The following is a 27953-nucleotide window of genomic DNA, read 5'->3' as shown; positions in this document are numbered from 1 at the left end:
GCCAAGTGAAGACAGGAGCAGGGGAGCTGGGTGCAATGCGCAGCAGATGGGGCCCTCAGCCCAGGGGCACAACCCCTTAGCCTCTGAACAACCATAGGGGGCCAGACTGAGAGCAAGCACGGTGTGGCCATGGGCCTGGGCCTCTGGTCAAGGCCCTGGTGTAGGTCCCTGGTATTGCAAGAAGATGGCAGAACAGGGGCAGCTGAAGCTCAGGCAAGGGCCAGGTTCTACAAGAAGCCCCCAGATAAAAGCCTTTGAAAAGGCTTTATACAGCTGTCATACAAATCTGATCCCAAGCTATGTAGCCTAATCATTTCTGAATTGGGAACACCTGGAGCCAGCTCCAGAGAGGGAAACCTCCTGGTGCACTCAGGATCTTGACATCTGCTGCAAGAAGGAAAGAGGAATTTTCCACAAAGAGTGATGAGAGAGATTTTCCACGAAGAGCAGTGAGGTGAAAGGGAAAAAGAAGAGGAAGGAAAAAGGAAAAAAGATGCAATAGAAAGAGATATACAAAAATGACATGAGGTTTGGTCTAAGTAATGAGAAAAAAAGCAATGGAAACCGTGAAATTGAAAGGCTACCAAAAGTGTCAATGGCATCAGCAGAATGGTGAGAAAGGAAGGGAATTGTGAGCAGGGGGATGTGAACACTGTGAGGCAGGTGCAATAAAATGGGTGGAATGAGTATTAGGGGAGACTCACTGCCAGCCTGGACTGAAAGCAAACAGAGGGCTTAAAATGGGGTGGTGGCTGAAGTTCAGGAGAGGAGCAAGGGCTTAAGGCAACAGACCTGCCTGTCATGCATTTTATTTTGTGCTGTTTCTAGGGAATGGAATGGTGAATATCTCTGCCTATGAAATCCTCTCTACATCCCAGAGAGCAGCGTGTCAGAAAGGAGAGACGAGGCATGCAGCTGAGCTGCTTCCAGCTTCTCTGTCAGCCTGTGCCCCAAGAGCCAAACCTGTACATTCAGCCTCTGCCTACTCTAGCCTACAAGCTGCTGGGGAAGGGGAAATGGCTTAGCTCTTCTTCATCACGAGCTGCTCTCCTCCCCACTGCACTGATGGAGGAACTGAGGGTGCGCTCGCCCATAACAGCTCACTGATCCTTGCTAGCTCTGTATGTCACACTACACATTTGAATGAAGAAAATGTCAGCATGTTCCCTGATACTCAGCATGAGAAGAGTTTGGCTGCATGCAAACGACAGGAAAAAACCAAGATGGGAGGCCAGTATTTAATTTTCATCCTCATGTCAAACATATTTGCCAGTCAGTACCACCTAGCGTTTTCAAATGCAGGTCAGCTTACATCAGTAGCTTGTCAGTAAGGAAGCAAAAGTGCCATGAAATAAACAGAACGCCTCCTACTTTCCTGACACCAACAGCCTGCGTTGTCAGTGACGATCATCCTCTGCTGCAACCACCAGCACACAGCCTGCACTCATCTTTGCCAGAACATGGCTTTTAACTTTGTCATCTCCATTTGTTTACAGTGCTCTGAATCAACAGCTGCTCTACCACACAACACACACCATTCGTCTGACCTGAGCAAAGAGAAAATAAACATATAAATACAAACTGCAAAAGTGCCTCTTTTTAGCTTTTTGTAACTATATTCCTTCAAATAAAGTGTGAAGCAGATATATTTTCAGGTTCTCGTAGGCAGGAACTGCCCTGCAGTAATATCCACTCCCAGGTCCAAGAGCAATCATGTTTTTAATTTTCCACAATCTCCTCAGAAATGATCTCTGAGAAATTACTAACAGCAAACATACAGCTCTAAATATACATCATATTTTGCAGAGAGTAGAGCCTAGTAATTAATGGAAATAGAAAACTCTCAGTTGTCTGTGAGAATTTAGTGTGAAATAAATTAAATCTGTAAATTTCACTGTTGTGAGAGAAAAAACTAACCTAAACTCTTTTCAATTATTACTTTTTTTTTAAACATGACCTTCTTTTCAGCTAAAGGCAGATGTCATCAACATATTGAGAACACGGTATTTCCACAGTGGAAACTGAATGAACAGACTATTATCTAAGATAATTTTGTAGCAATAGATAATGGGATAGTAGGCAACACTTCTTCACAAACATAGCACATGATATGGACTGCAAACCATGAAGGACCTCAAACATTACACAGACTACAAAAGCTGTTTTGCATGTTTTAAGAGAAATATCAATTTTAATAAAAGCAATAAGTAGTCGCCTTTGAGGCAAGAAAAGCCTAATTTCATGTCCAAAAGAAAAATGTTGTCATGTAAGGGATATACTGAGGAAATACTGTTTTGGAATAGGTAAATACTAATTATGTAAATAACAAGTGAAGGAAACAAGGAAACCTTTGAAAAGGTGTCTTTTGTTTCTGATTGTTTTGGTCAAATGACTCATTGCTGTTCATGTCATTTTAGCTGTAGAAATCAAAACAAAAATTCAATCAAAGTGATAAATTACATACATATTGTTACACGTACATCTTATATACTGAAAAGTAAATGTTCTCCAACTTTTTTTAATACACAAAAACTTCACCTAACAATCTGACAGATAGGAAGAAACCTATACAATTTAATGCTTATTAAGTTTCTAGTCACTGGCTGGCAAAGAGATGGCTGTAGGACTGTAATCATCTCCCACTACCTCTGTAGACAATCATGTTGTCTCTCTACAATGGAGACAGTCCTATGAAAATTAAAGAAACCTTCAAAAAAAGCTCTTTTAATAACTGAGGTTTACAAAAAAATTAACACCAGCTTCTTGGCTAATATGCAGAATATGCTCCATTCAAACTGTAATACAATTTAAGACTAAATACCATTCCTAATGGGATATATCAGCTAAAAGACAGTAAAATGGAAAAAAAAAAAAAAAAAAAAAAAAAAAGCCGTTCAATTTTGCCTTCTTTTAGCTGTGAAGCTAAATATCTGAAAATTAATTGTTTTGTCCTTACAGTTTATAGATACTTTCATTTCCTTTTTTGTTTTTTGTTTTTTGCTTTTACAGTTGAATTAACAAGCAATAGATACTTTTTTTTTTTTTTCCTGCAGAAAAAGTACATATTTAAAGAAAAGGAAGCTCTTATGAACAGCTTAATGGACATCTACAGGAACCCTCTTTAGCATCTGTAAAGATAAGTGCCAGCGTTAATAAAAGGTACAAACTGCGTCAAACTCCTCAATAAAAACAAGCCTTTCAGTTATCCCAGGTGAAATTTTTAACTTCCCACAAGCTACGTACATTCGCTTAATTGCATACATGGAGACAGAGTTACAATTTCTAAGGTTTACATCACATGATGGACTCCTTGCTGTACACAAAGCCTTTACTTACAACAGCAGCATAAACTAAGGAAACTAACAAATAACGAAACTGGGATCACATCCTGAAATACAATTTTAAATATACCATCTGGCACTTAAGATTTGACTAAAGCTTATCAATGCAGCCAAACTGTTCAGTAACAGCATCATCACATAGAAGGATTCACCAAATTTGACATATAAAGTATTAATCTGTTCAAGCACAATGTCCTAGAATAAGAGAACTGCAGGCATACAGCTTTAAAACTAAAGAACAGAATTCATCCATTACAGTATGAAATATAAATGTATTTAATGATCTTTAAAGTGGAAAAAACCCAAACAACTAAGTCTTAAATTCTTAAGAGTGCAACTGACCATGTTCCATTTCTTTACCCTGTTTTCAAATGTATTTTCTGCTATAAAAGCTTTTGTCCCTTTCAGGATAAGTAATGTCCTAAGATAACCTAACAATAAAAATGGACAGGAATCTTCTGAGCAATTCAATTATGAACTTACCAAAGTATTTTCAGACTACTGATTTGTTATCACCTCTTAGAAAGCTAGCAATCTTTTGTGATAAGAGCATAGAGTTTGCTAGATGTCTCTTAATGGAGAAGGTTCATCTCATTTTCTAACATAAAACTGCTGCTATGCTGCACAAAACACAAATTAGTGACATTTAAATGACCTATACAAGCTTATAAACCATGGTCAGAGTTTGAAAAATCACTTTTTACCTACGGGTTCCAATTATGCCTTAAGGGTATAGGCAGTTTCTATTAACATCAGCAGTACTGCACTGTGTCCAAGTGTGAGAAACTTGTTTTTAGTAATTAGTTATGTTCATCACAAAGATATCTGCTGTTGTCTAGGGCAACAAGGTCGACTCCACGCCTCAAGACTGCCTCCACCAAACAGGAAAGAAAGGTAATTGTGGGCAACTCCCTTCTGAGAGGAACAGAGGGTCCTGTATGTCACAACAAGGTGCTGGCAGGCACCCTCAACCTGCTGCATCTCATGATGAACATACTAGGCGGCAAGTTGGTGGAGCTCATCACCAGGGCTTCAAAATAGATTTGATGGGGGAAAGGCATGCACTGCTGAAGAGCAGAGAAGAGCAAGGGAACACTTGTTTTTAGGAAGCAACGGGGGAAAACCTCAGATTTTTCCCAGAAGTTGGGAGGGCTCCTCCAAGAAGGTAATGTGCCTCCATATGCACCTCTATACCAATGAACACACAGCATGGGAGGAGGAATTGGAAACTGGTGCAATCGAAAAACTATGAACTTATTGCTATCATGGAAACATGGTGGGATGACTCACATATCTAGAATACCATGATTAATGTTTGTGAGCTTTTCAGAAGGGATAGATGAGGTAGGAGAAGTGGGGAAGTTGCCTTCTATGTTAAGAAGTGGATACACTGCAAAGAGCTGTTCCTGAGAAACAGTCATGAATATGCTGAGATATTGTGAAATTTGGGACCAGACCAGTAAAGGTCATCTGGTGACTGGGGTCTGCTACAGGCTGCCTGATCAATGGAAGCCTGTTGATAAGATCTTCTTGCTTCAGCTGCAATAGGTGTCCCATTTGCAGGCCCTCATTCTAATGGGGGATTACAACTGCTCAGATATCCGCTGGGAAAACAATATGGTGAGGGCAAACAGCCCAGGAAACTCCTGGAGTCAATTTATATCCTCTTCCTAATTCATGTATTGGACAGACCCACCGGAGGTGAGGCACTGCTGGACCAGGTGCTTGCCAACATGGAAGAGATCATAAAAGATGTCAAGATCGGAAGCAGGCTGGGCTGCAGTGCTCATTTCCGAGCTCAGTTTATGATCTCAAGGAATACACACCTAGCAAAGGGTGGAATCAAGTCCCTGAATCAAGTTCAGGAGAGTAAATTTCAGGCTGTTTAAGGAATTGTTGGATGACATGCCCTGGGAAACTGTTGTTAGGGACAAAATAATGGAACAGAGCTGGCAGCTCTTTAAGGATGCCTTTCTGAGAGCACAAGAGCCCCCCATCCCTCAGAATAAGAAACCAGGCAGAGGAGGCAGGAAACCAGCACAGCTGAGCAAGGACCTGCTGGTCAGGCTGAGGGAAAAGAGAGAAAAAGTATAAGCAGTGACAGTAGAAATGAGTGGCCTGAGAAGAATGTAAGGATGCTGTCCAGATACACAGGTATGGAGTCAGGAAAGTGAAGGCGCAGATGGAACTGAACTTGGTGAAAAATGTGAAAAACAAGAAAAGATTCTGTAGATAAATTGGGCAGAAGAGACGGGCAAAGGAAAGTGTACCCTTTCCTTTTTCAGCATCCCCTCTGTCTCCATTTCTGGTTCTTTACTGATGCACGTGTATTCTGGAAAATAGTGCAGCATTTTAACTGGCATGTTTTCAGTAAAGTAATGTGTATAATGTGTATTGTACAGCAGGGCAGAAAGGATTTGGGTTGTCTTTCTGTGCTGCCTCAGTACTGGATTCTGGGGTCAAACATCTTCAGAGAGAGAAAAAGACTGTGATTCCTCCTTGTGCTTTGCCTCCCAAGCTGAGAGAGCTCGCATGGTGCCCCACTTTCCCAGGGAAGTCTTTCCCCAAAGGGTTTCCCCGGCCACAAGCAACTAGTCAGGGTAGAGTGACCTTAGCTGATAGGAGAAGTGTAAGACACTGGGACCCAACAGCTCTGGGGTAAATAGGAAACCCCTGAGAAGGTGGGGCACTTGTTCACATTAAGGATCAGATCTGCAGCCAGCACTCAGTGGTTACAAAAGCAGGGACGACCAGGGTGACCGTATGCACTTTGCTGCGCTTTACAAGCAAAGCTGAAAGAGCTAGCTCCACAAGAACACAAAGAGAAGGCTTTTCAAAGCCTTTTATCTCATTCATTTTACTTTAATGTATTTCACCTGCAGTTTTTCCTATTCAGTGTGATACTTGCTTCAGTTTATTGATTTGTGTCCTAATGAAGCCTATCTTTTAAATCCTTTCTGGGTCTTTTGAGTATGCTGTTAGATAGGAAGAAGATAAAGTTCTATTACCTCAGTTTTCCAAACAAACATAAACTCATCATCTATATTACACATACACTACAAAAACACTTTGACTTCTCAATCCATCTTTTAGATACCACAGAATGTTTCTACAAGGTAGGAAAAGTACCTATAGTGTTAATTGTGAAATAATATTTGATAAATCTCCGTAGATGTACATCAATATAAATAGCTCGTACACTGCTCTATGGTAACCTTTGCCCTTCAACCAAAACAACTTCTTTGATTTTTCCTGTGAAAATTCCAACTCCTACCATTCTTATGCAAAAAATCAAACCAAAAATCTTGTAGAATCTCCAATTTCTGTGGTTCCCTATCTGCTGCCCACTTCAGTCTACAAATCCTGCAACAACAGATGCCATGTACTCCATACACGACTTCAGTCACGTTCTCCACACCTTTCACAGCTTCCCTTCAGCCATGACATCATGCTTTTTCCTGCCAATCAATCCTGCACTGGTACTTATCATCAGACCAATGGCAAGCATGGACACAGAAGACACTCAAGACTAGAGTTTTGCTGGAAACTGCTGACAGGAGAAAGGACTCCAGCTCCATGTTAATGCTCAACTGGATGAGCAGAAGAGAGGAGTTGTTCCAGGTGCTCCCTGTAAGCTTCACTGTTAATTCTCCTACTACTCAGTCTATTCAAATTATTTAAAAGACTATTAAATGACATTTCACTATACATATGCAGCTGCAAGAAAGAAGAATGAGCCCAATCCTGGACTGCTTCAGCATTTGGTAATGCCATTGGTGGCAGAGGACACCTGCAGCACTCCATTTAAAGCTCCTCCCAAGCACATTCAGTACCAAAGGGATGTAAAACAGAAGGATGTGGATGCCACCAGGAAGGATCAAGGGCTTAGTGCTACCTTTCTTCTGTGGCGTTTTTTTTTTTTCCTCAACACTCATCTCTAGAAGTTGTATAAATGGTTACAAAAAAGTGAGAAAATCTTGTGCAAATGACCAGGGCTTGATTTTATTACTTCAACTCATTTTTAAGTTCTAGTCTTTATTAATACAAAGATCTAGATCCAGTGTCCTTATTTTGCTCCCTAACTTCTAGTCTCATCTAATTTTCTTCTTAGAGTTGGAAAGGAAGGCATTTGATGTTAAATTCAACTCAGGCTTTTGTTTTTTTTTTTTTTCAACACATGCTGTTTGGAAGAATCGTAACTCCATGTTATCAAAACATCTTTCTTTCAAGGGACTTCTCTTTACCAGGAAAAGTAATAAAAGAAATTTATTTATTAAAATTATTAGTTGGTCAGAACGTAAATAAATTGCATTAAAATTGCTCAAGTATATTTCTGAAATACTGGAACTAGGCTCTAATTCCTGTATGCAGTTACATTCGCAGGAGAATTTACAGAGTAATACTATTCATTAATAATTATTGGTATAATTCCCTTAATTATGACGATCAAGGAAGATTTAGAACACTAATTTGAAAGAGGTAACAATCATCTGGGCCCTAATCCAGGAAAGCACTCAAAAGTGCTAATTTTGACCACAAAAATAATGACCTGGATTTGAACAGGACTGACATGCCTAAGTTAAGATAATCTTGGCTTTGTTAAGCCTGTAGTGGGAAAATCAAGTAGAAGTATTACAAGAGTAATCCACGAAATCCTGCCAGAATTTTTCCTCAATATTATACTATTATCAAACATTCTCTAAGGGCTGCTTTCTTCTGGAAGATTACCGAGTAAAAGTGAGAACTCATATAGGACCTGATTTTGGGGGAAAAAAAAATCTATTGCAGAATCAAGTACTTTTAAAACCCATATATGGAACAAATATAGACAGTGAAAAAATCTGTATCTGCTATGGATGGCCAGGTCTGAAGTGTTTGACCTGAACCTTCACTCTGAACCTGGTCTTCCATATCTGAATTTGAAATGCATTTTCTTCTTTATTTTATCTTCAGTAAGATGAAAGGGACTGAAGCTGGATGCAGGCAGAATGCCTTCCAGAAAGATTATAGAATCTGGATGGATTATTTATTTATTTATTTATTTAATCCAAAAACACAGGCAAGGTGTCTGGATGCTCAGCTGTAATTTGCAGAACAAAAAAAAAGAAATGCAGGAGCACACTTCAATGCTCATCTGTGTGACGTTTGTCATTGGAGCTCATCATAGTAGTTACGGATAAAAAGCTTTCTTGGAAGGGATTCTGCCTGCATCCAGCTCCAGTCCCCTTTACCTCACCTAAAGGGGAGAAGCTCCCTCCTATGGCTGGGAACTAATCACATCTTGTCTAGACTCTCAAAAGCTATCTACCTGTCTGCTTAAAACAAGCAGTGTCTTTGGAATCCCATATGGAAACATGTTCTGTTTTGACCAAAGACTTTCTCCAGCTCACAGAAATAAAAAACTAAACTGAAGTAGAACAATTAGGATATTCAGCCTCAAATGCAGATAAAGCTTTGTGGAAGCATGTATATCCCTCTATTTTCTTCCACTGATTATCAAAACAGTGGCATTCAATGAAGAGTTTCTTTGAATTTCTTAAACTGGTTTTAGCTGCAGCAGAATAAATTCTGAACAACTCAAATAAATTTGATTTTCAGCAGTTTTTGAGAATCTGAATCATTTCTTTCCTTTTTGTTCTACATCTGATCATGTTCTCTTTTTACTTTCCTGTATTATTTCTGCCATTTCAGACCACTTTAAAAATCTTTATTGATATTTAAAGCATTTCATTTTAGATATACTGAGTCCAGTAAATTCATCATCAGACATTTGAAAATGAAAACTCTGCCTACAACATTTATCTATCACTTGCACCATGCTACCTAGAGATTTCTCCTTCTAAATGAATTCAACACAGTGAGGAAAGAAATGAGAGGATGATTATCACATTTCAAATACTCTGTCCACATTCCAGACACATTTATATTGTAATCAACCAAATTCTCAATATAGGTTCTCACCTCTAATCTTCTCTCCCCGAACTGCCAGTGAACATTACATTCTACTCCAGTGCACATATCATTCATAGAGACACCCATTTCTCTTCTCCCTACCCAATGTACATTTATACACAACACATTTTAGTTAATCTTGTAGAGTACCGTCATGCTGAGATTATTATCACGGAATATCTATGGGTCATGCAGATACATACATAAATACTTTTAAACTTTTATATTAATCAAATCATTCCACCTTCTCCTGCCCGCTGTTCATCCAAAGGAGCATGCAAGAGAGTGACAACAAAATAGTATCATACTGAGGCCTCGAGAAACTCAGAAAAGATGGAAGGGCATGAAATTTCGACTGTATTAAATACAACTCAGTACAGAAAAGATGACTGCAAGTATAATTAACTGCACTAAAACAAATTATATTGGAGTTACTGAAAAGACTACGTACTGCTGATGGAACTTAATGGATTGCCAGACTCTGGCAGAAGGTTACTTATAAAGGTTTCAGAAACCAAAGCTAAGAATAAGCAAAAAAAAAAAACCCACAAACCCACAACACCACTGAAGAATATTTCATTAATTACACACATGCACCCAACCTTGTGCAAACACTTCCTAGAGAAAAACAGGGTGACAGTCTAGATTATAAGGTTTAACTCTGTGTCATGCAGGGCAAGATTGTGCAGACACTCAGCTAGCTCCAGGACTAGGAGGAGTAGAGATGAGTACAGCTGCATACCCATCAGTCTTTCTCACACGTGCACTGGTGGCACAGACACACCAGACCTCTCTAATGTGCCATGGCATCGCACAGGTTGGCTCATGCAACAGAATCTAGAAAGGAACAGATCAGGAAAGCAAGAAATGAGGACAGAATGGATGTTATGAAAGACAGTGTGGCAGCAATTAGATCAAACGTAGTATTTTCAGTATTACATGACTATAAGGATATTACACGCCACATTCCAGTTAAGTCCTGGTTTGAGATGAGATCTGGATGAAACCTCCTCTTGCTTCTATTCGTTCTTCTTATCCTCTCTACTCTCAGTCTGTATCAGTTCCCTTTCAAATGAATTCTGAGAAGAAGCTGTGCTGTGTGTAATGAGATGCACTATAAAAGGAAAGGAAATAAAGGCTGATTGAGAATGCACACAACTCAATATCAGGATTTAGGGGTGATGGCACTCGACCTGCAGGCATCAAGAGCTTAGCTTCATCTACTCTGATCTCCAATTCAACAGCAGCACATTGGAGTCTGAACAAAAAACTGTTTGGATGTTCTTAATGAACACCTCTGCCTTCAGTCATTTTCAAGCTTATGCCCTGGAACAAAAATAGGCACGTGTTTTTTTTTCCTCTCTCAGGGAATAATCATTGAATGTTCTCTGGAATTTTATTAACCTCTTTATATATGCTACACTCTGGTGACAAATTTCATAAATAAGTAAAGTATGTTTCCTTTTATTAATTTTAAATTACTTATACTAAAAAAATATTATTAAAATTATTGAAGTATTAAAAATTATTATTTTTTAAATAACTTGAAAAGGTACGTGAAGCTTTATACACATATACACTTCTATTAACCATATTGTAGGTTTCTAGTTGGCAGAAGGAATAGTTATTTATTTTTTCTTTTCTGGTATTCTTTGTTCAATCTAGTTTGATGCACAAGGCCACTCAAGGTTTTATAAAAGCGAGGTTTATGAACTGATGTTATGCTTTGTTTGTTTTTAAAAATTATTTACTGTACCAAATCCTTTTGTCATGATACAGTAAATATATTGATATTAATGGAGATACAAAAATAAATAACTAGCTCTTGGAACAACAGCAATAGTTAGGTGTTTAAATGCGACTGTGAATCCATACTGCAATCTGTTGTTTTTCTTTAATGGTCTTCTGGAGCATATTTCACTGAGCACTACTGCATAATGTCTAATGAAATTATTCAGAGACCAATGGAAAAGTTTTCTGAAGCTGCAAGTCAGTCTATAGTTAGAGGGGAAAAAAAAAGGAAAAAATGGCTCACTGCTAATAAGTCTAAAGATAAAATCTGAAGCACAACACAGGTAGCTGTATTAAACACTTAATATCCCACTTGTTCTCTTCGTAGAGGCATCTTGTACTTGGCAAGTTCAATAATTACATTACTTGAAAATGAAAATATGAATGGTGAAATGAAAAAAATAGCTTTTCTGGAACCAATAGGTGTAATAAAAAATGATCTCCTACGTCTCTCGCATTCCTTAACCAAAATAATTTCAGCCACATGTACTTTCTGACATCTCTTCTGGGCAGGAGATTGCACCTGCTGTGCTTAGCCTGAAGGCATGTACATATATTGATTGCTGCCAAGGAGAATATATAACAGCTTTCCACTCCATAGGACACTGATTTGGATTTTTCTCTTTCTGCTGAACTATAGATATTGTGAAATTTGTAAGAACTTAATTATATTCAAGACTTGCATACTTTCTTTCCCTGCGTTGCAGAACCTGGATGAGCAGTTCAACCTAACACAGGGGATTGGCAGATGGACAGTGATGGCCTAATTCTTATTTCCTTAGGAAACAAGTTAAAATATCATAACAAATTAAAGCTACATAACATTAATGGTGCAGGCAACACAAGCTCTATGAAAATTTTAGCAGCTCATTACATTTATCAATATAGGTAGCACAAATACCTGACTTAAAATGATTAAAAACTATAAAAGATGTAGGTTTTTCTAGAATGTACATTTTGAAATTTATACATAATTTTCACATGATAGATTTTATATATAAACCATATATGCATACATAACTATACGTAAAGTATGAAATAAAACTCCCAGAAGAAAGCATTTTAATTGTACCGATGCATATAAATTTCAATTCCAAGCCTTTCGTCTAAATAGAAACCAATGTAAATGAGTGATTAGATATTTCTGATCCTTTTGTGAGCTTCTGGTGCTTGCATGCCTGTGGGACTCAGGGGACTGAATAAAAACTGCTTGCTGTTCCTACCACAGTTACATCTGGACGCAACAGACAAACCAGAGAAGACCAGTAGCTCACAAGCCAGCCACAAGGCCTGTGTTATTCATTACTCTTGTAATGAGTCTCTTTGAGGGCTTCACTACTTTCTTAAATTCTGTCAGGAACATAAACAAGCTTTAGTTTTACTGTGGAAAGAGAACACCAAATGGGATTCCTGTCTAACCCAGCCTAATGTAAGGATGTTGTCGCTTTCATGCATTCCCTAAGGGTGTATTGCTTTGGATTTGAATCGCAAGTCTCTGAGTACTTCTGCTTAAAATCCAGAGTTGCTTAAAGATTTTCCTCCTGTACTGACTTGACTGATTACTCATTTCTTAGTTAAATCCCTGAGGAATAACTGGTCCAGGTTTTGGCCTGAGCGCTTTGGACAGACAGCTCTCCGTGTCTGCTTCACTTGGCTTCCAGTCAGAGAAAACCTCTCTGAAAAACCTCTCTGACACAATCCTCCTCTCTGCATCTCTCAAGAGGAATTTCCACGTTCCCTGGGCCAGCCCCATTCTAAAAGGCATCATTCAGAGTGGAGCAATACTGCTGGCAATGTGCTGCTTGTTTTACTTGTAAAGTCACTCACTGTGTGATTGCTCCTGTCACAATTTCCCAGATGCCGTTTGGCTATTACATGCAAATCCGTTTCTTGAAATGCACATACAAAGCTAAATTAAAGTCTCCTGTCAAAATAGAGGTTGTGATAAAGACGATGCTCATAGAACCAACACCAATTTTACACTCCCAAGCTACAAAAACATCTCTTTAAAAAGTGTATTCTTCTATTGTTCTATAAAGCAGAAAGGGAAATTGGCTTAGAAATATGTAGGTTGCTTCTCACACCTTAAATATAATTCTCCAAACAATTTTTGCGAGATGTTAGCAGTAGCAAAGTAAATCAGAGCAAGCTGATGCAGTTCAGTAACATTCTCTTAATAACACATCAAAGCACCTTAACCTGATTTATTTTTTTTTTTAAAAGTAAGCCTGCAATCTCAGTAGCATATCTTCTACTCTTCAAGGACTTCTCTACACAAGAAGTGTTTTGGCCAATACTTCTTGGTTGAATTTCACTACGGAAACTGATAAAAGGAATTTAATGAGCATGGAAGCTAAACCGTGCTCCAGGCAAAAATACACATACGTATATGCAGCACATACATATCACATGGGCACAGCCACAAAATGGCAGCACAGCTCAACACTCTAAGCAAAAGGCAGTCTTCAACTGTAGACCACAGCTTTCACGTATGTTTAAACTTCAAAATATTTTTGAATGACCAATAAAGCTGAATCTCCTTAACCAAAATAGAATGAAACATACACCAGTTTTCCAGTCTATATTCTCTATTTGATTTGAAATTTAGGATTAAATCCTTTATCAACTCAAACAAGTATTGTGGCTACAGAAGAGTATTTTCATTTAGAAATTATTTTCATTAAGTTCTGTCACAAAACAGAAGGTAGAACATTTTTACGGTGCAATATTACTTACGGCAATCTGTTTCCATTTGTCCTTTTTCATATGCTGACCTGGTAAAGAAATGGTCTAAAGAGTGGGCCTGTCATCACTCCAATCATTTTTACACAAGAAGTTTGCTCACTGATTATAGGGTTACTATGTTGGTAGTTTTTGCTAGGAGGTTGGTAGGAACCCATAAAAACTCAAGGAAGCAGACATGGTGAAGAAGCTTCTACTTTCTGCCCAAAGCAGGGAGGTTGAAACTAGATCACATATAAGGACCCTTCCAACCAAAGCCATTCTATGATTCCAGCTTTTCTGCCTTCTGAAGCAAGCCTTAGAGAAAAAGAGAACAGCTGCTAGCTAGAAAGACAAGAAAGATCCTGGCTAAAATCCTATCTCTAATACGGGGTTAATGGCCATCACATTTTGGTGAAACTAATTACTCCAGAAGAAAGGAGATAGCAAGAGAATACAAAATGAGCTAAGAAAGATGGCAGATTATGGAAAGGAAAAGAATGATGTAAAAACCCCAGAAGGATAAAGAGAAAAGAAACACTTGTACCATCTAGATCAGTTTGCATATAACATCAATAAACAAACTGTCTTGCAACACTTCCTATTTTAAATATCTATTTGTGACAGTTTTAGAAATAAATTTAATTTTCAAAATGAAGTTGTCCCTAGCAAAAGTAAGTGGCCCCTGCATGTCACTGCCCCTCATGCCAACACTAAAAACATTTATTTGGATAAGCAGGGCTACTTCACAACTAAACAGATGAGCTGTCTTCTGCTCTCCAGAAATGCTCTACAGTTACAGTTCTTGTTGATAATAGACTCAGTCTATTAAGAGCATTAGAAGATCCAGCTAACACAAGTCTCATCTACAGATGCACAAACCACCGTTCTGATTCCTTAACTAACAGTGGACTTGACTGTTGCCTACACAGACTTGCCTCTTTTCCCATCCGCTGTCAGCACAGTTCCTCTCACCCTGAGAATGGCACAGAGCAAACAGCAGATGGCCTCTCTCCTGGTGGTATCCAGAAGCAAACCCATAACACTATTTTTCAAGTGAATATTAGATTTTTCTGAGCTACTGCAGCAGCAGCACAGTGATTCCTAATCTAATTTGCATAGTAACCACTGAAATCTTAATATTGTTTTGCCACTGACTGTTTTCATATTTGTGATTCTCTTTACTCAAAGGGAAATGCTAAGGGTTTGAGAAATTTTCAAAGGTTGGGACAGTAACCACCACATACAGCACATTAGCCAAATCCTTAACAAGAGATTACTGAGAATCTCTGAAGCTTATACTGGGCAGATGAAAATAAATCACACGTAAGCATCACACAACTGTATGCACTAGAGTAACTAAAGCAGGTATGTCCCAGAAGAGACCAAGACAACAAAAACATTCCTTGCTTACGTTTATGTGTTATTATACATGTGTACACAAGTGTAGGTAAAGAGATGCAGAAAGGTACTTAGATGCTTACATTATTATGACTGAGAATTAACAGAGCACACATAAGAACAGCTGTCATAGTGTACTGAGTGGGGACAATGAATAATTTATAATGCATGTTTGGATCAAGTTTTTAACCAGTTTCTAAGACATATAATTCTGTTCTACAAATGAAGAGCTACAGTTTATTTCAGGGACTTGCAAATGCATGCTGTCAATGCAGGTACTTTGTTTCCTCCAAGGTACTGCCTTTTGTGACCCAGCCTAGAAAACATTTCTCTGCACAGAAATGTGCATGCTTGACCCTCTGTATTTACTGCTGCTTTGACAACAACTCTATCCAGTAGAAAAAGGGCAAGATATGTTATGTGGAGTATTGAAATGTTTACTGAATGTGTCAATGGATGGCACAGTCACTGCAAATTCCCAAGTTTCAACAGACATTTCTGTGCATACTGCTACCTTAAGTAAGAGTGGTTAAAAAACCTGTTAGTTTTATTAAAAAAAAACAAACAAACCCACAATTAACTACTCTGTTGGAAAAGCTGGTGTGTATCCAAAGCAGTTCATAGGTGAAGATCTTTCATGAAGACGACAGTGCTACATACTTATACAAGGGCTGCTCTGAAAGTAAAGCCTACTATTTTATTATGTTGTCCCACAACACCAGAGGCAGATGTTGGTCGTATGGCAGTAGAGGTTGAACCTTCCCACCAATATTCCATTATATTTTGTTGCCATGCAACAGACAGCAGCAGAGGCAGTCTGACAAAAGTGAGTCTGACATGGAAGTGCATATGAAGCAAAGGTATGTAACTACATTCCTCCACGTGGAAAAAAACTGCATCCATTGACATTCATCAGTGCTCGCTAAACATTTCTGGAGACCAAACTGTGGACATTAACATAACGAAGCAGTAGGTGTTGTGTTTCAGTAAAGACACCATCATAGCAGCTGTGAAACAGTGGGTCATCTCTGCTGTGGAAGATTTTTTATTTATTTATTTTTTAATGAGAACCATATGCAGACTCTTATTCATCACTAGCTTAAATACATAGTTAATGGTGGTGGCTATGTCGAAAAACAGCATTTTGTTGCTGTTCTACCAACAGTATTATCATGCTCTGTATTTGTTATGGTTTCCATGGAAAAAAACAGGAGGCATAACTTTTGGATTGATCCATGCATTTTGTCAGTTGCACTAGAATGTATTCTCTTTTAAAGGCTGCTAAGCGAGGAGTTGTAGGCCATTCCAACAATGCAATTCTTGGGTAAGAATGTGGAGCAGCAGGAGCTGAGGCAGTTGTGTAATTCATCTCTCTTGAGAGGAGTAAGACACGATTGCACTCTCTGTACTGGCTGGCACAAACTCTTTAACAACAATCTACTATGTGGAAAACAGACTGGCCTTTGTGCTTTGTTTATGCCTTTACAAGAGCATAGCTCTTCACATACTTCAGTAATTTGAAAATAATGTCAACTATATAAAAGGCAGCTGCACAGTTATAGAAATTAATGTAGAATGCATCCTGTGTAGGCCTTCCTAAGAAAATGTTGATTTGAACTGCTTCTACTTACTCAAACATATTCAAACTGAATTCTGAAAGACTGTCAAGAAGAATTTAGCGTGAAAAAACAATTACATCCACACACAGATCCAACTCTTCAGTACTTTCTGGGCACTACACTACTTAGTTTTAAAAGAAAGTGATCATTCTGCATCACAGAAATACAGTTATGTGGAAAGTATTACTTCGAGTGTTTGGATATTCTATCAGCTTATAACATCCTTCGAAGAGCTTTGTTGGGTGAGATTCTACAGCTGATGCAGTAATTAACAACGCACAGCATACCCTCATTGCTCCTGCTGAATACTCACTGAACAACAGACTTGCCGCCCAGCTTTCCCCTTTGAACAGATGAGGGCCATCCTGCCCTCATCACAGAGCCACCTCTCCCCATCAACCCACAGCCAAGGTGCTCAGCAGGCAGCTCACCCTGCCTGCAGTAGCCAGACAGCAAGCCGCTGCCATGGCTCAGCATAGCACCACACCTCTCCCAGCCTGAGCCCTGCACAAAACCCTGGCAGGTCCTACAGGAGGCTGTCTCATCCCATCAGCTCACTGCAATGTGCAGGCTGCCACAATGGTGCATTGTGGCTGCGCTGCTCTGCTGCAACCTCTCTGTCATCCTACATGACAGGCCGTGTCAGAAGATGGCCATCTGAGCTGCAAGCTGATCATGTGGCCTCCTTCTTCTGCAAGCTTGGCAAAAGCCCTGCAGGAGACTGGTGTCTTACTCCCAGCTTTCTTCCCTGGGGTAAAATAGTGGGTGGGACTTGCAGACTACAACACTGCACCTGGTCTGCCAGCTTACTGCACTGGCCCTGGACAGAGTCACAAGCTGAGGGACCAGGAGGCCGGTGTCCTGTGCCTGTTTCTGCCATGGCAGTAAGGTGCAGGATCCTTCATTTCCACCTCCTCCTCCTCCATAAGGCTTTCATCCTTCATTTTGCTCCTTTTTCAGCCAAAGAATAAAAGCAATTCATCTCTGCTGATGGCAGTTATAAATTAGAAACAGCAGGAAATGGTGGCCATTTTGAATGAAGACAAAAAGCATCAGGTGTATCCAGCTGCTCCTGGGATCACAAGCTCATTCGTACAGAACAATAAGCAGGGGCATGATTGTGTTATAATAGGAGAACAACAGCATGCACCATGCCAATTTATGGAGTTATTAGTAAGGAAAGTATGATATGTACATGGAGCAATTGAACACGAGCAACAGTGCAACAATGGTAGCACAACCTTCCTCAAACAGAGAAGCTGCATGAGTGAAATTTAACAGACCTTATCTCAAATAGAAAATGGGTTTCAGCAATGGAAGATGTGTGCCACAAACCCCCATCTCATGGAAACAGAGGTAGAATAAGCTGCATTTGTAAGCACAGAGAGCAGAACTACTATAAAAGTCTGTTTATTACGTGGGATCTACCTGAGTTTGTCATTATACCAAAATTAACTGAAGCAGTATGTGAAATAGAAATGCAGGGAGGCATTTCACATACTCAAAAAAGCAATGTGTAAGGAGAATTAGTATTATTTGTGTATATAGCAGATTCTCTAGCCTCAGTACTATACAGATGTCCAACAAAAATGTCTGTCAATATATCAAGGACACGAAGATTTTAGACTCCCCAAAGGATTACAGTTAGAGATAAGTATCTTCAGGTTTCAATACAGCACAATTCTGAGCTGATGCTCCCCTTGTACAGCAGCAGAAAATTAATAACCATATAGAAGGTAAATGATGCCAAAGTTAAAAGTGTCAGTGCCAGGGAACTTTAAGTCAGGGAAGTGTTGCCATTAGGAGCCATGAATTCCTCTGGTCCCATTCTACATGAAAGAGGATTTCACAGAAGAGTTTTCACTTAGTGCTTAAAAATTCTATTAAAATGTCTCTTGCTTATATTCCTACTTGAACAATAGCCTTAGGAATATTACATCAACTTAATGCAATCTTTAAGTGATCTAAAGGAGCAAAAAAACTAATTGCTTACCCCAGTGAAAATCAAACTCCTACTTGCGGACAAGACAGGTTAGAAATGACCGTGCTCTGCTCAGTTGCTACAGTTACTTAAGTTGTCCATCTTAGAAGACTAGCTAAGAGTAAGAGACGCATAATGTTGCCTACTACAGAGTAACATGATTTTAAGGGCAGCCCAAGGTTTGAATATAGTCATCACTGAGCTCTCAGCTTCCTCCCACCCAGAAATGTGTACATACGGAAATGTCAGGAAGGGATTTACCCTTCTCAAACCTGATCAGCAGGTGCCACCTGACACTTTAAAACATATTTTGTAGAGCTTAATAGGTCATTTCTGAATAATCAATAAGTACAGATCAGATCCTATGCCTCTATATTACACACACAACAAGTTCATTTGGTGTGGCTCTTACAGAGTGTCCAATCTCAGAAGTACAGATTACTCTAACCTCCTTTCTACAAAATATACATAGTAAATATCAATTCAAATCAGAGAAGTCTTTGAATCAAAAAACTTTGCAGGTATATCTAATAAAAAAATGCTGTATATCAATGTAGCTGACAATAATTTATCACGTTGAGGTCAGAAACACTGCTTTCTGAATTAACTGTGTTCTTACCACCTACTTCACAATTCTGGGATTACTATTTTTGTTAATAAGAAGCTCCTAACTTTTATTTCATTACTTAAACATGGTAATAACTTAGAGAACTGAAAGTCACCAACCTCCAGCAAGGTGGACTCCGGTTCAGAGCAGATCCAGAGGCAGTATCTAGGATTGAATAAAAACAGAGTTCAGTCTGGTTGCTGAACACTCAATTTTGCAATTACAGATGATGTCAGAATTGCATACTGTCATACAGTGATCTTACAATCAGCTTTTTACAGATGTTTCTTGCAATTTGTAAACATGTGGGTTTCAGTTACCCACTGTCCTGAACAGATCTAAGACATATTAATAAAATCCTAGTAACATTAAACTTAAAAAGCAGAGGGATCTTGTGTGGTTTTGTCTTTTCCTTATTGCTTGATAGACAAGCTATAAGATCATCTCTGAAAAGTAAATTTAAATGTGTATTATTGTTTGTCATTAATACCTTAACAAATAAACTAGACCTAAAGTTATCTTCTGCAGTAAATTACACTGCCGTGCCTGATAACATTCTCAGTTACACAATTACTCATTTCTAGAATATTTCATTCTTCCCTTTTCAGTACGCCACCTGATCCCTCCCTATTCTCATTTCCACCCTGTATGTTTTGCCATATCCACCCAAAATGATTCAAAAACCTTTAATCAATTTCTACTTTGATTTCTTCTTTCCAAACCTCTAATTCACAGCTGCAGATACCCTCTACCTACTTTGAAGTCTGCTTTTCTTCTTTTAGCAGCTTGGCTGTAAGAACCACAGTATGTTTGGATCAGTGGATCCAAGATAACTACACAACACTAGCACTAAATGCAATTTTGCAAATGTTTCCAAAATCTAGGACAATCCAAGTACATAATATAATGCAGAGTACTCACTTCAGAAGTGGGCTACATAAACTAACACATTTACCGCTCACTCCTGTGCTTGTATTTCCTCTTAAAACAGTAGCTCATCCCCAATATATGAAAGCTTTCTAAGTTGTGCTGATAGCTAAATGGGCAATGATTTAGGAAGGTAAATGTGAGGTAAGAAATCTTTTAGATATGTAAGGTCTAATTGCTAATTCAATTGATGACAAATGAACCAAGCACTCAGGCTTCAAAGCAGTTTTTGTCTGAAGCCTATGCTACTTTATAGGTAGCTTAGTCAAAGTGCTGTCAATACACTTTCTATTGTGCTCTGATTTACTGCAACACAAAATCAGATCTGTCTTCAGTGGTTTTAGGACTCTTTACAAGACTGGAAATGTAATAATGTCTCTCAAGGCTTCATTAAATGGTGCAGTTCCAGTTTCTTTCCCCACATGCATGTCTACGTAAACCAATGCAACACTTCTGTGGCCCTGGCAACATTCTCATTAAAGAGCCTGTTATCTCTAAAAGTTTAATTTCACAAGTGTTCCACTATGCTGAGAGAAGAACAATGACTATTATTCCAGGCTCATCCCTTCTCTCACTTGTATACAATAAGTAAGTGTACTCTTTAATATGCTGCGATTTAATCCTTCTGCTGATGATTACATGGAGAGACTATCAGAATATTCCATCTATGAACAACATTCCTACTATTTCTCCCTTCTTGTAAACTATTCTTGAGAGACTGTGGACAAAAATAATTTAAACTAATCCTACATAAACACATACACAAAATTTTGTAACTAAATTTTAGTCCCCATTCACTGAGTACTTGCTGAGTACATACTTGCATATTCGTAACTCTTAGCAACTCTGAAAATTGATTTCCAAGCGACACGTTTACACTGAATAGGAAATTCCTGAGGTAAGAAATTACGTAGTATATCATCAAGATAATACAATATATTCTGATCTTCTAACACTTAACAGGAAGGTTCATAAGTTTCCTTCATAATTTATTATCTAGGGTGGAAAATAAACTGAAGTACTGAAAGAAGAGCCTCAAGGTTCTGAACAGCTTTAGAAAATTATATACACTTAAAGAATGCCAACTGAGGTCCCGCGGTTTACAACATATTTTTAGTAATAAGGGGATGAAAGCTATTACCTACCACATTCAGTGAAACATGCTAACATTACTCACAGAATCACAGTCACAGAACATTGAAGAAATCAACAGGCATTAATTTCATCTTTAAGAAGGCAACACTTGCTAAGAAGTAAATGGTGATAAATGTTATACTTTCTTTCCCTTTTATAGGAAATTATGCATATTACCAATTCACCATTTGAGAGTATTTCACCTCTGTAAGTTTTAACTAACAGTGTTCTATAGAAAAGCCTATCAAGCCCATAGGCAGCCATTCAAAGAAAAGACAGACTATGGATATTAGGAAACTAGAAATGCATTTTCCAAGTGTGAAATGTAGGAGGACAGCAGAAAAAAAAAAAAATATATATATATATATATATATATAAGGCATAGAAATATGTAATTCACATAACAGAATATCTAGAGTGTTACAGTTATTAAAGGAAAATATGCAATATCCAAGAATAGTGTGGGAAACTACCAATTAAGTGCTTGTTCTTACAAGTGTAGAACCGAATATAAAATTTTCTTGCTTACATGGCTAGCAGAGGACTACAATTTTTAAGCTAGTTTGGTGAAGAATACAGAACGCAGGGTGAGAAAAGGGGTTTACGCAGCTCAGTGCATTGACTTGGAATAAAGGCAACAACTGGACGCTTATGAATGGAATATAGGAACTCGGATGAACGACTGTTCCTCTGTTCTACTCTGTAGGACTTAAATGTGAAAGAAAAAAAATGCATCAGTAAAACCAAACAGATTCAGAGAACTCTGAAAGTAGAAGAACTCTGTAGGTCCATAGCCCACAAATGAAAGGGAAGCAGGCACAAAAACTTCATTATTTTTTTTCCCCTTTCTTATGCCCTAGAATTTGTTGACAATTATTTTAAAAAGTCAATCCTTACAATGAACTAGAGCTGCTAACAGTTTGAATGTGCCTACAAAATACCTAGGTCTGCAGTGGCAGAGATGTCCTGTTCCTGCTCCCTGACAGCAGCTCACATCACTCACAGGATGTGCTGCTTGGTTCTTCCCTGCTCACCACAGGCACAGAGGAAGGACGGATGTGCTCCAGAAGTAGTCACTCATGGTGACAAAACAAGCTGTCTTCCTCAGAAGACTGCTGGAACCTCCATATTGTCCAGGTGGCCAAGAAGGCCAATGGCATCCTGGCTCACATCAGAAATCGCAGGGCCAGCAGGACTATAAAAATGATTGTTTCCTTCCACATGGCACTGGTGAGACCACACACTGAGTACTGGGTTGCTCAACTATGTGTAGAGAAGAGCAAAGAAGGATGTATGAGGAACTGCTGACGGAAGTGGGACTATCTAGGCTGGAGAAGAGGAGGCTGAGGTGTGACATTATTGTTTTCTTCAGCTACATGGAAGGAAGCTGCAGGAAGGAAGGTGTCAGCCTCTTTTCTCAAGTGATCAGGATCTTAAGTTGTGACAGGGGACATTTAGAATTGGGTAACAGGAAACATTTATTCATAGAGAAAGTTGTCAAGCATTGGAACAAGTTGCTCACAAAGGTAGGCAGTTCCCCTGGAGATATTCAGGAGACGCGCAAACAGACTCAGTATGTCAGGTTGGTAGTTGGACTTGATCATCTTGAAAGTTTTTTCCCAGCTTAAATGTTTCTAATATTTTTTCCTCTTTTCTTTGTTTACCTTTCAGTTTTATATCATTTTGCCTGTTCAGTGGTTGGTGAAAGATAGTGAAGTAATTTACTTGAATCTCCATACATCTAAATTAATGAAAAAACACATCAAATTTTAGATAATCTTTGCAGATATAAATTCACTTCTTCAGTCTAAATAACAGCATGAGGTAAGAGAGAAGTGCAACTAAGACAGATTACTGCTGAACTCAGTAATGCCTAAGCCATGATTAGCTCTTGAAAAAGCCACTTCCAGTCTTCACTCATCAGTAGGACCAATCAGTTCAGCATAAGGCATTTGATGTGCACAGTCACTATAAATTAACCTCCACGAAAAAAAAAAAAAGCTTTTCTGTAATACTTATTATTCTTTTGATGACTCCGTTGCAGAGGATGCTATATGAGAAGCACATCATCCAAAACATCAAACAAAACACAAAGGAGATTAACTTTACCCAAATAAAAGATAATTTATTATTTGTCTTTGAAAGATACCTGCGTATCTGTTATCTACTAAAGTCAATCAGAAAGTAATGCTTCTACTTATTCCCATGGAAACTACACCAGATATAAAGTGCTCAATAACACTATTTGATAAAGCAAATTCTCAGCTACAAAACATTACTTTTCCACATAGTTACTATCATTAGCTATGCATTTTCACATGTCCAAGAGATATTGCAAAGCACAAAGACAGATAAAGCTGTAATCTACCTAGGGCTATACTGTGCTCAGAGCTGAGTAATCCCTCTGCACACTGCCCTGGCAAGGCTGCATCTCAAGTCCTGCGTTCAGTTTTGGGCCCCTCACTACAAGAAAGACCATGAGGCCCTGAAGCATGTTCAGAGAAGTGCAATGAAACTGGTGAGGGGTATGGAGAACAAGTCTTACGAGGAGCAGCTGAGGGAACTGGGATTGTTAGCCATGAGGACACTCAGGGAATAAGTTACTGCTCTCTACAACTGCCTGAAAAGAGGTGGTGGTCAGCCTCTTCTCCCACGTAGCTAGCAATAAGACCAGAGGAAATGGTCTCATATTGTGCCAGGGGAGGTTCAGATTTGTTGTCAGGAAAAAAGATGTTTCCTGAAAGAGTGGTCACTGGCACTGGAACGGGCTGCCCCGGGAGGTGGTGGAGTCACTGGAGGTGTTCAAGAAACTATCAGATGTTGTACAAAGGGACATGGTTCAGTGGGGAAATACATATTGGTGGTAGGTGGATGGGTGGACTAGATTATCTTGGACGTCTTTTCCAACCTTGGTGATTCTATGATTCTATCAAGACCCAATTGAAAACCACGTGATTAGTTTATAGCACTTAAAAAAACTGACCTCAGTAATAGCTTTTAGGCCAAGCTCTTCTAAAGACATAAACTATATTCAGCTTTAAATTCTGACTCAGAATGTAAAAGACTTCTGACTTTTTTCTACTAGTTTTTATCAAAGTTGTCAGTGATAATTTGCTTCCTTTCCATACAGCCTTCCTGTACTTTTTCATCTAATCTATTTTCATGTTCTGACACATACGGCCTTTTCCATAAGGCCTTAAAAAAAATGTCAGAAATTTGCAAAAAAAAACTATGTAGTTTAACTCTCCTTGCAATCTCTTATCATAATAGCTAGAAAATTCAACTTGCACTTATCACTTGCACCCTAGTAAAAATGACAGAAAATAATAAGTGAGGCTCAAAAATTACCATGAGAAAGAAGCTGTGTTTAAAAAAAAAGTCTAGAAATTTTTTCACATCTTTTAAAAAATAATATTTCTTGTAGTATCCAGGCAATTCTGAAAAACAGAAGCCAGAATGAGTATTCTTCGACTTACACAAACAGTAAGAAAGAACAGTTTCATAGTTTCAGAAAGAATACAGTTGCAATATAAAACAAAAGATACAACCAGCACAACAATGGCACAAAGCACTGGCTCGGAGAGAGATCCAGCTCAGTGGCCATTTGGGTAGTAATGTGAAAGACATACCGAGACATCATAGATGCTACATTAGAAAGATGTCAGTCAAAACCACGCAAATTAAACTCACATTGTTGGAAAATTATAAATTAAGTGGTTGGTTGAGATGTTAATTGAATTTTCCATCAGCTTTCTAACTTCAGTTCCCATCCTTTAAGCAATTCGTAATGCAAGCTGACCTTACTGCATTTTTTATACTTCCCCATTTTCTAATTCTGATGATGGAAGTTGCTTTAGCACATACACACTTTTTTGTACCTCATTCAGAAAAAAAAAAAAAAAAAAAAAAGCCAGCAAGACAGGAAGTTTAACCAAGTCTGCTTCCAAATACATCACTCAGCCTCATCCAGAAATTTTAGAAACTTCTGTTTCTTGGAAAATCTTCTAACATGAAATGCCCATGTGATCTCATAAAACATCTGAAATGACATTTTGATAATCTATTCAGTATGTGCTCAAGTATCACACATAGAATCTCTCATACTGAATCTCCCATTCACTTATAATAAATGTGTGAGTGTAAACTGATGATCTTCATCACTTTAAAAATGAAGCTATATCTTTAATTTATATTTTATTTTTCCCTACAATTTCAAACAGCATTTCCTCAAACTCAGCAGTTGTATAAGAGGCCTATTTTGATGGATGGAATCTTTAACTTTCATGTAGTTGCTATTAAAAAGAGCAATTTTTAAGAGTAAACATTGAGAAAGTTGCAACAACAGAATGTAAAAAGCAAAGCATGCAGATGCAGCAAGGATGAGCCTACCAATTCTAGAAATACAACCTGACACACAAAATATGATTTATTAAAACAACTGTTCACATAAATCTTCAGAGAGCTTATTTTAACAAAGACGTTATTATGATGATGATCACTGAAGTTTTAATGTATACTTTATTAACTCACTGGAAAAAATTTGCATGAGCAAAGCAATGAACTGCTTGAGCTGGTAAGTATTTTCCATTTACCTTTGCTATAGCATCTATTGATGGACATTTTGACAGAAATTATCAGGGGAAAAAGAGGAAGAACTTTATCATTCAAGTTATAATCTTTCAACTCAGGCTATTAGATTTTAATCTTCACCTCAAGAAGAGCTTTACATTGGTGTCAGGAAGCAACAGGCAAAACAAGGCTCTGAATTTAATTTCTTTCACCTATGGTTTGTGCTCCAGACACACTGCTGAGGACACACTCCTTGCCGGTCCCCAGGTCATCTGCACCACTCGCAGATGGTAACAGTTTGATGTGAATCTACCATGGATGTGCTCCAGTTTGATCATCCCTCAAGAGTATAGAAAACACTTGGTATTGACTCCCCATCACACAACATAGTACGTAGGCTGGCACAAGGAGAGACTCCAGCTCCTGTGGTGCATTTGCCGTTCCTAGTTCTACAGTCTACCCAGCATTATGGAACAGGAGGGTGTATGTTTAAAATTCTCTTGCAAAAGTAACTGCAATATGCCCTCTGGGCAGAATGACCACAGCATCATCTCCTTCAGGATGGGCTGCTGTAGAAATCCCACCAAATTTTCTTAAGTGGTCTTGTAAACCTAAGCTCAATTACTGGATTCTAGGCTTAGACTGACTTTAAAAAAAAAAGTGCGTTCACATTCAAATCTATGAGTGTAAAAAATTAATTAACCAGGTGCGATCTTAATATTTAGAAAGCTTTTTAGTTCCAAATTTCCTTCCTATTTCTAAGTGTTATGGAAACAAAACATCAACTTATGCATGAACTATCAACTGTCAGATCACGAGAAAATCACAAAGCTATAAATAATCTTCAGTTAGGCTATAAATAAATTTGGAGTTCCATATCTAACTGCTGCCTTTCTGCCTGTATCAGGAGCAAAACACCTGCAGCTCCATGTGATGCGCACTGCTCTGACCAGAGCTACTGGACCAGATAGAGAAAATAGTTCCAGATGCTACTACTGAGCTAGAGGGGAAAATGGTTTTAACAACACTTTGGTTAGTCATGTCAGCATCTCATCATCTACTAGCTGCAGGCTGTGTCACTAGATACAGAGGTCTGTGACCAGGGGGATCTAGATCTGGGCGCGCTGGAGATCCTAACTCCTGCTTTCTCACCAGATAGTCCTTTGCAAAGCCAGGCTGCAAAGCAGGCAATTCACAGTGCAATAAGCAGGATGCGACAAATCTGCTTGGAGCCTCTGTAACACTTGCTCTCCAATTATTTTGGATTTAGCTCATGCAAAAAAAAACTGCCACTGGCTATAGCTGGAGGCACTGCTTTCACATGGAATTAAAACTGAATATTATTAGTTATGCATTCGTACTGGAGGCGCATCACAAAGCAAGCAGACAGATATGGTTCCTGCCCCAGAAATTACAAACAAAGGCTTTATCCTGAAGATTTACACAAAAAAAGCTCTATTCACACAAGCAATCCTGCAGGATTGAGATCTTCTTTAGTATTTCTTTAGACACTGAGCCTGTAAGAGCAGTATGGAGAGAAAGCCTCCACATCCAGTAGCAAGTCATTCATTTTATATCACTAATTTAGCAGTAGTGTCAAAAAGAGAACTTCTAATACATTAAAATATTAAAATGATATATACAGTTTGCATTTGAACAGCTTATAGACTAACAAAAACATAGCAGATGATCTCCACTTAATGGGAAATCTGTAACTTAGCAATGCATAGGAAATGCAATGTTACATGGTGGACAGTAGGAAATTCTGTTCAAAACCTTCTACAACTCAACTCCTTCTTGAAGTGAGAGGGAAATCAATCCCAGCAAGGCAAAAATGATCTGCCTGTGGCAAGCTAGGTCTACCCACTCTGTTAATATAAGCTTAAATAAGGATTAAAAAAAAAAAAAAA

The 27953-nt window shown here is 38.5% G+C and overlaps 1 protein-coding gene across 1 annotated transcript in view; it reads right to left on the bottom strand.

Moving 5' to 3' along the window:
- Nucleotides 1-27953, bottom strand: part of CNTN1 (contactin 1) — a 237459-nt gene that overhangs the window by 144789 nt on the left and 64717 nt on the right. Inside the window, 1 exon segment of the mRNA XM_042815730.1 lies at nt 19533-19578. The gene's annotated coding sequence lies outside the window, so the exon portion shown is untranslated.

The sequence above is a fragment of the Centrocercus urophasianus genome, unplaced genomic scaffold (assembly GCF_019232065.1).
Source record: "Centrocercus urophasianus isolate 14NV4802_14NV808 unplaced genomic scaffold, USGS_Curo_1.0 seq_15, whole genome shotgun sequence".
In the NCBI taxonomy this organism is placed as follows: Eukaryota; Metazoa; Chordata; class Aves; order Galliformes; family Phasianidae; genus Centrocercus; species Centrocercus urophasianus.
The sequence above is the reverse complement of the archived record's forward strand: the minus strand, read 5'-3'. Positions and strand labels throughout refer to the sequence as shown.